The sequence below is a fragment of the Triticum dicoccoides genome, chromosome 5B, assembly GCF_002162155.2.
Source record: "Triticum dicoccoides isolate Atlit2015 ecotype Zavitan chromosome 5B, WEW_v2.0, whole genome shotgun sequence".
Taxonomy (NCBI): Eukaryota; Viridiplantae; Streptophyta; class Magnoliopsida; order Poales; family Poaceae; genus Triticum; species Triticum dicoccoides.
In genome coordinates this window covers 414,531,340-414,540,498 of record NC_041389.1, presented here as the reverse complement: position 1 = coordinate 414,540,498, position 9,159 = coordinate 414,531,340, and positions in this window count along the sequence as shown.

Below are 9,159 nucleotides of genomic sequence, written 5' to 3'. Positions count from 1 at the left end.
AAGAGGAGGAGGACATTAGTCGCGACCTCGCTTCCCCGATGTTCTCCATGCTTCCCTCGCTGCTCTCCTCGTCTGAACAGCGGTGGTGCAGATGTTTAGGGTAAGATTCTTGATTTGTAAATCATTCCTTGCCACTTGGTTAATTTGTTTCTCTGCAATATGTTCTTGCTACCTGTGTACTTGAATCCATAGCCTCTGGATGGTAGCTTAGTTTGATCGACATGGCTGGAACGAGTGTAGGCTTATAGCATTGCTATGTTTACTTGCTATGTTTTGATGTGATGGGGTGCTATCCATGATCGGAAAATTTGTCTATCATCTCAAGGGTTGTGTTCAAATTAGGGATGCAATCTGTGTAAATTGTACTTGCAACATTTTTGCGGTATGATAAGATTGTGGTGAGAAGTGCCTCGAGACAAGTTTGATACACAATTTTAGAGTGATAGACTCTAGGTACACACAGAAATATTTCAATACTGCTAGTTCAGTAGACAATTGTAGACATTGAAATATTTCAGTAGTTCAATATTGGTACAAAGTGCTAGACACTGAAAAATTTCAGTATTTCAATTTTAGTACAATCTGCTAGACATTGAAATATTTCAGTAGCTCAATTTTAGTACAAACTGGTAGTCACTGAAATATTTCAATAAGTCAATTGTATTACAAGCTACTAGACACTGAAATATTTCACTAGTGCATTTTCAGTACTCACTGGTACACTCTGAAATATTTCAGTAGAGTCAGGTAGACACTAAAATATTTCTGTAGTGCAGTTTTAGTACATAATGGTACACTCTGAAATATTTCAGTAGAGTCAGGTACACACTGAAATATTTCAATAGTGCAATTTCGTGTAAATCTCGTATGTACTAATGCATACTATATAAGTTAAAATCCACATTATAGTAATGATATATGTCAAATAAGCATCAATATGATTGTCAATGTTTATGCCATTGATGGTAGTATAATAATTCATGAAATAAGGCCAGTTTAGCTCCTTAGGCATAAATTCAATGTTTATCTATTTTGGTATGATATGTTGTCAGTTTAGAACCCTATGATATCTAAGTTTGGTGTGCTGGTATATTTCAGCATAAAAGCTATCTAATTTGTGGTTTGTCAGTGAACTGTACTTTGTGGTTTCAGAAACTGAAGTTATGCTAAAATTGTGCTGCACTCTTGCTTAGCTGCTCATATGCTGAAACTGAATTTATGCTGAATTTATGGTGAAACTGTAATTTGTTAGTTATATCTATAGTTGATGTTGCTCCTATGTTTGATGCTGCACTGTTTCTTCCTTGCTCCATGTTGCAACTATCATGTGCCCATGCGCATCACTTCCATATATAGCATATGCCAGGAATGTGCTATCTGCCCAATTTAGAATGTGGCAATGAAAGTTGTACTACATGTTCCAAACATTCATTCTTCCTGCATCTTAATTATGCTTCAATTATCTACAAGCTTCCAAACATTCAATCAACGATAGTTTAATTTTCCCAATAGTCCAGGTATCTAAATTGTGCTTTAATTCAGTGGGCAAACATATGAGGCTGTTGATCTCTGTGTTCCTGTAAATACCTCCATTTAAAGTTCACATGATTGGGATGTGTTGCAAAAAAACAAGAAAAAATAAGGCGCATGACGGTGGTGTAAGAGAAGTTTAGACCATCTTGCGGGGGAGATCTTGAGATATACTACGCATGCATGGAGGATAGGTGCACCGACGCTCGTTCATCCTTGAGGCTGGACATGCTGGAATCATCTGTAGAAAATCTCTTGCTAGAGAAAAGCCTGTTATGCTTTGTTTTTATGTCCTGTCTATTTGGGTCATGTATAATATGTAGTGCACTAACAACTGGTTCTTGCGTGGCGCTTGTGCTTGTAATTTTCTTAACTTAGAGATTCCAGTTAGTATTTTGAATCTAATATCATTGCAGTACTTAGCATATAAGTATTCTGTGAATTTGAAACATCAACTTTTAGTAGTATGAGATATGCATTCTCATATTCTTGTAGTAATTAGCATAGAAGAATTCTGTGAATTAAGAAGTGAAATAAAATACAACATATTATCTTACATTTTTTGAATTTAAAAACTGTCAGAACAAATAAAAGAGAAAAAAGATATTTCATTGATTTTTTTAATATTAGAAAGAAAAGAACTATTACAATGAAGTGAAATAGAACACAACTTTTTTTTCTTTCATTTTTGGATTTTAAAACTGTCATAAGAAATAAAAAATAAAAAATATTTGATTTTAAAATATTGTAAATATATAAAAGAAAAGAAATAGTCCCTCGTGTTTAAGCGTGATTATTTGACCTCCTCTAAATCACCTCCAATTTTGCACACTTGATATCTTACACAAACATAGCTAAGTTTTCAACATTTTACATTTTTTTTGAATTTATACTGCCCTGTAGAATGACTGATCAAAATATCGGTCTACACCATAAGGGGCATTGTAGGATACAATTTTTCCAAAAAAAAAATTCATAGGCATGTTTTGGCACATCTATTTGAGCATGTACAAAAAAAATTAGGGTGATTTGGAAGTGTGGGAAAAATCACATTTTCTACAAAAACTAGCTCAAGTGACCAAATGGTCCCTCGTGTTTAAGCTTGATTTTTTCGACCTCCTCTAAATCACCTCTAATTTTGCACACTTGATATCTTACACAAACATAGCTAGGTTTTCAAGGTTTTACACTTTTTTAATTTTTTTGAATTCATCCTGCCCTCTAGAATGACTAATCAAAACATCGGTCTACATTTTAAAGGAGCATTATAGGATGCATTTTTCCAAATTTCTTTCATATGCATGTTTGTCACATATATTTCAGCATGTACAACAAATTTGGGGTTATTTGAAGGTGGTGGAAAAAATCTCCTTTTTTACAAAAACTGGCTTAAGTGACCAAATGGTCTCTCGTGTTTAAGCGTGATTTTTTACCTCCTCTAAATCACCTCCAATTTTGCAGACTTGATATCTTACACAAACATAGCTAGGTTTTCAAGGTTTTATAATTTTTTTATTTTTGTGAAATTATACTGCCCTGCAGAATGACTGATCAAAACATAGGTCTACACCTCAAGGGGGCATTGTATGATACATTTTTTCAAATTTCTTTCATAGGCATGTTCGGCACATTTATTTGAGCATGTAAACTAATTTGGGGTGATTTGGAGGTGATGGAAAAAATTACCTTTTCTACAAAAACTGGCTTAAGTGAGGCCAAATGGTCCCTCGTGTTTTAGCGCGTATTTTCGACTTCCTCTAAATCACCTAAAATTTTGCACACTTGATATCTTACACAAACATAGCTAGGTTTTCAAGGTTTTACTACTTCTTTTTTTGAATTTATACTGCCATGTAGAATGACTGATCAAAACATAGGCCTACACCTTAAGGGGGCATTGTATGATAAATTTTTTCCAAATTTCTTTCATAAGCATGTTTGGCACATCTATTTGAGCATGTACAACAAATTTGGGGTGATTTGGAGGTGATGGGAAAATCACCTTTTCTACAAAAACTGGCTTAAGTGAGACTAAATGGTCCCTCGTGTTTAAGCGTGATTTTTCAACCTCCTCTAAATCACCTCCAATTTTGCACACTTGATATCTTACACAAACATAGCTAGTTTTTCAAGGTTTTACAATTTTTTATTTTTTTTTGAAGTTATACTGCCCTGTAGAATGACTGATAAAAACATCGGTCTACACCTAGGGGGCATTGTAGGATACATTTCTTTCCAAATTTCTTTCATAGCCATGTTTGGCCCATCTATTAGAGCATGTACAACAAATTTGGGGTAATTTAGAGGTGGTGGGAAAAATTGTTGGGGAATGTAGCATGCAATTTCAAAAAAAAATCATACGCTCACGCAAGATTTATCTAGGAGATGCATAGCAACAAGAGGGGAGAGTGTGTCTAAGTACCCTTGTAGATCGAAAGCAGAAGCGTTTGACAACGCGGTCGATGTAGTCAAACTTCTTCTTGTTCGGTCGATGAAGCATTGAACATACGACGCCTCCGAGTTCCGCACACGTTCAGCTCGATGACGTCCCTTGAACTCTTGATCCAGCAGAGTGTTGAGGAATTAGATGAGTTCCGCCAGTACGATGGTGTGGTGACGGTGACGGTGATGGTGAATTATCCGCGCAGGGTTTTGCCTAAGCACTACGAGAATATGACCGGAGGCGTAAACTGTGGAGGGGGTACCTCACATAGCTAACAATTGTTGGTGTGTGTTCTAGGCGCCCCTCCCCATGTATATATAGGTGGGAGGGGGAGGGGAGCAGCATTGGGGCACCCCAAGTAGGAGGAATCCAACTTTGGGCCCTAGTCCAATTCCCCCCCCCCCTTCCTTTTTACCGGAAGGGGGAAAAGGGAAGAGGGAAGGGAGGAAGGAAAGGGGGGACCGAACCCCCTATTACTTCTCCTATTTGGCCTCCTTCCTTAAGGGGGAGTGCACCACCCCTTGTGGGCTGGTGTGCTCCCCTCTAATGGCTCATAGGGCCCATTATTCCCTCGGGGGGTTCCTGTAACCCCCCCCCCCCCGGTAGTCCGATAAATACCCGATACTACCTGGAACACTTCCAGTGTCCGAATACTATCATCCTATATATCAATCTATAACTCTCAACTATTTCGAGACTCCTCGTCATGTCTGTGATCTCATCCGGGACTCCGAACAACATTCTGTCACCAAATTACATAACTCATATAATACAAAATCATCATCGAACATTAAGCGTGCGGACCCTACGGGTTCGAGAACAATGTAGACATGACTGAGACACCTCTCTTGTGAATAAACAATAGCAGAACCTGGATGCTCATATTGGCTCCCACATATTCTACGAAGATCTTTATCGGTCGAACCATTATGACAACATACTTTATTCCCTTTGTCATCGATATGTTACTTGCCCGAGATTCGATCGTTGGTATCTTCATACCTAGTTTAATCTTGTTACCGGCAAGTCTCTTTACTCGTTCCGTAATGCATCATCATGCAACTAACTCATTAGTCACCTTGCTTGCAAGGCTTCTTATGATGTGCATTACCGAGAGGGCCCAGAGATACCTCTCCGATACTTGGAGTGACAAATCCTAATCTTGATCTATGCCAACCCAACAAACACCTTCAGAGATACCTTTAGAGCATCTTTATAATCACCCAATTACGTTGTGACGTTTGATAGCACACAAGGCATTCCTCCAGTATCCAGGAGTTGCATAATCTCATAGTCAAAGGAATATGTATTTGACATGAAGAAAGCAGTAGCAATAAAACTGAATGATCATTATGCTAAGCTAACATATCCTTAGTCCTTTTCAGGTACTTCAGGATGTTATTAACCGTTGTCCAGCGATCCACTCCTGGATTACTTTGGTACCTCCCTACTAAACTTATAGCAAGGCACACATCAGGTCTAGTACACAACATAGCATACATGATAGAACCTATAGCTGAGGCATAGGGAATGACTTTCATTTTCTCTCTATTGTCTGCAGTGGTAGGGCATTGAGTCTGGCTCAACTTCACACCTTGTAACATAGGCAAGAACCCTTTCTTTGACTGATCCATTTTGAACTTCTTCAAAACTTTATCAAGGTATGTGCTTTGTGTAAGTCCTATTAAGCGTCTAGATCTATCTCTATAGATCTTGATGCCCAATATATAAGTAGCTTCACCGAGGTCTTTCATTGAAAAAGTTTTATTCAAGTATCCTTTTATGCTATCCAGAAATTCAATATCATTTCCAATCAACAATATGTCATCCACATATAATATTAGAAATGCTACAAAGCTCCCACTCACTTTCTTGTAAATACAGGCTTCTCCAAAAGTCTGTATAAAACCATATGCTTTGATCACCTTATCAAAGTGTATATTCCAACTCCGAGATGCTTGCACTAGTCCATAAATGGATCACTGGAGCTTGCACACTTTGTTAGCACCTTTAGGACTTAAAAAACCTTCTGGTTGCATCATATACAACTCTTCCTTAAGAAATCCATTAAGGAATGCAGTTTTGACATCCAGTTGCCAGATTTAATAATCATAAAATGTGGCAATTGCTAACATGATTCGGAAAGACTTAAGCATCGCTATGGGTGAGAAAGTCTCATCGTAGTCAACTCCTTGAACTTGTCCAAAACCTTTTGCGACAAGTCAAGCTTTATAGACAGTAACATTACCATCAACGTCAGTATTCTTCTTGAAGATCCATTTATTCTCTATGGGTCGCCGATCATTGGGCAAATCCACCAAAGTCCACACTTTGTTCTCATACACGGATCCTATCTCAGATTTCATGGCCTCAAGCCATTTACCGGAATTAGGGCTCATCATAGCTTCTTCATAGTTCGTAGGTTCTTCATGGTCAAGTAACATGACTTCCAGAACAGGATTGCCATACCACTTTGGTGTGAATCGTGCTCTGTTTGACCTACGAGGTTTATTAGTAACTTGATCTGAAGTTTCATGGTCATCATTAGCTTCCCCTCTATTGGTGTAGGCATCACAGGAACGAATTTATCTGATGAGCTACTTTCCAAATTGAGAGAAGGTACAATTACCTCATCAAGTTCTACTTTCCTCCCACTAACTTCTTTCGAGAGAAACTCCTTCTCTAGAATGGTCCCATTCTTGGCAACAAAGATCTTGCCTTTGGATCTGTGGTAGAAGGTGTACCCAGTTGTTTCCTTAGGGTATCCTATGAAGACGCACTACTCTGATTTGGGTTCGAGCTTATCAGGCTAAAGCCTTTTGACATAAGTGTCGCAACCCCAAACTTTAAGAAACGACAAATTAGGTTTATTACCAAACCACAATTCTTAGAGTGTCATCTCAACAGATTTAGACGGTGCCCTATTTAACATGAATACAACTATCTTTAATACATAACCCCAAAACGATAGTGGTAAATCAGTAAGAGACATCATAGATCGTACTATCTAATAAAGTACGGTTACGACGTTCGGACACACCATTACGCTATGGTATTCTAGGTGGTGTGAGTTGTGAAACTGTTCCACATTGTTTTAAATGAAGGCCAAACTCGTAACTTAAATATTCGCCTCCGCGATCAGATAGTAGAAACTTTATTTTCTTGTTACAATGATTCTCCACTTCACTCTGAAATTCTTTGAACTTTTCAAATGTTTCAGACTTGTGTTTCATCAAGTAGATATACCCATATCTGCTCAAATCATCTGTGAAGGTTAGAAAATAACACTACCCGCCGTGAGCCTTAACACTCATCGAACCGCATATATCAGTATGTATTATTTCCAATAATTCACTGGCTCGCTCCATTGTTCCGGAGAACGGAGTTTTATTCATCTTGCCCATGATGCATGGTTCGCAAGTATCAAATGATTCATAATCAAGTGATTTCAAAAAGTCCATCTGCATGGAGTTTCTTCATGCGCTTTACACCAATATGACCTAAATGGCAGTGCCACAAATATGTTGCACTATCATTATCAACTTGGCATCTTTTGGCATCAATACTATAAATATGTGTATTACCACAATTGAGATTCAACAGAAATAGACCACTCTTCAAGGGTGCATGATCATAAAAGATATTACTCATATAAATAGAACAACCATTATTCTCTGATTTAAATGAATAACTGTCTCGCACTAACAAGATCCAGATATAATGTTCATGCTCAACGCTGGCACCAAATAACAATTATTCAGGTTTAAAACTAATCCTGAAGGTAGATGTAGAGGTAGCGTGCCGACGGTGATCACATCGACCTTGGAACCATTCCCGACGCGCATCGTCACCTCGTCCTTAGCCAATCTTCGTTTAATTTGTAGTCCCTATTTCGAGTTACAAATATGAGAAACCGAACCGGTATCAAATACCCAGGCACTACTACGAGCATTAGTAAGGTACACATCAATAACATGTATATCAAATATACCTTTGTTCACTTTACCATCCTTCTTATCCGCCAAATACTTGGGGCAGTTACACTTCCAGTAACCAGTCCCTTTGCAGTAGAAGCACCCAGTTTCAAGCTTGGGTCCAGCTTTGGGCTTTTTCCCAAGAGTGGCAACTTGCTTGCCATTCTTCCTGAAGTTCCCCTTCTTTACCTTGCCATTTTTCTTGAAACTAGTGGTCTTGTTAACCATCAACACTTGATGCTCCTTCTTGATTTCTACCTCCGCAGCTTTGAGCATTGCGGAGAGCTCGGGAATAGTCTTTTCCATCCCTTGCCTATTATAGTTCATCATGAAGCCTTTGTAGCTTGGTGGGAGTGATTGAAGAACTCTGTCAATGACATAATCATCTGGAAGATTAACTCCCAGCCGAGTCAAGTGATTATGATATCCAGACATTCTGGGTATGTGTTCACTGACAGAACTGTTCTCCTCCATCTTGCAGCTATAGAACTTGTTGGAGACTTCATATCTCAACTCGGGCATTTGCTTGAAATATTAACTTCAACTCCTGGAACATCTCATATGGTCCATGACGTTCAAAATGTCTTAGAAGTCCCGATTCTAAGCAGTAAAGCATGGCACACTGAACTATTTAGTAGTCATCAGATCGAGCTTGCCAGATGTTCATAACATCAGCATCTGGTTCTGCAGCAAGCCTTTCACCTAGCGGTGCATCAAGGACATAATTCTTCTGTGCAGTAATGAGGATAATCCTCAAGTTATGGACCCAGTCCGTGTAGTTGCTACCATCATCTTTCAACTTAGCTTTCTCTAGGAACGCACTAAATTCAAGGGAACAATAGCACGGGCAATTGATCTACAACATAGATATGCAAAAACTATCAGGACTAAGTCCATGATAAATTAAGTTCAATTAATCATATTACTTAAGAACTCCCACTTAGATAGACATCCCTCAAGTCATCCAAATGATACATGATCCAAATCAACTAAACCATGTCCGATCATCATGTGAGATGGAGTAGTCATCAATGGTGAACATCTCTATGTTGATCATATCTACTATATGATTCATGTTCCACCTTTTGGTCTCTAGTGTTTCGAGGCCATATCTGTACATGCTAGGCTCGTCAAGTTTTACTTGAGTATTCCACATGTGTAAAACTGCCTAGCACCTGTTGTATGTGAACGTAGAGCCTATGACACCCGATC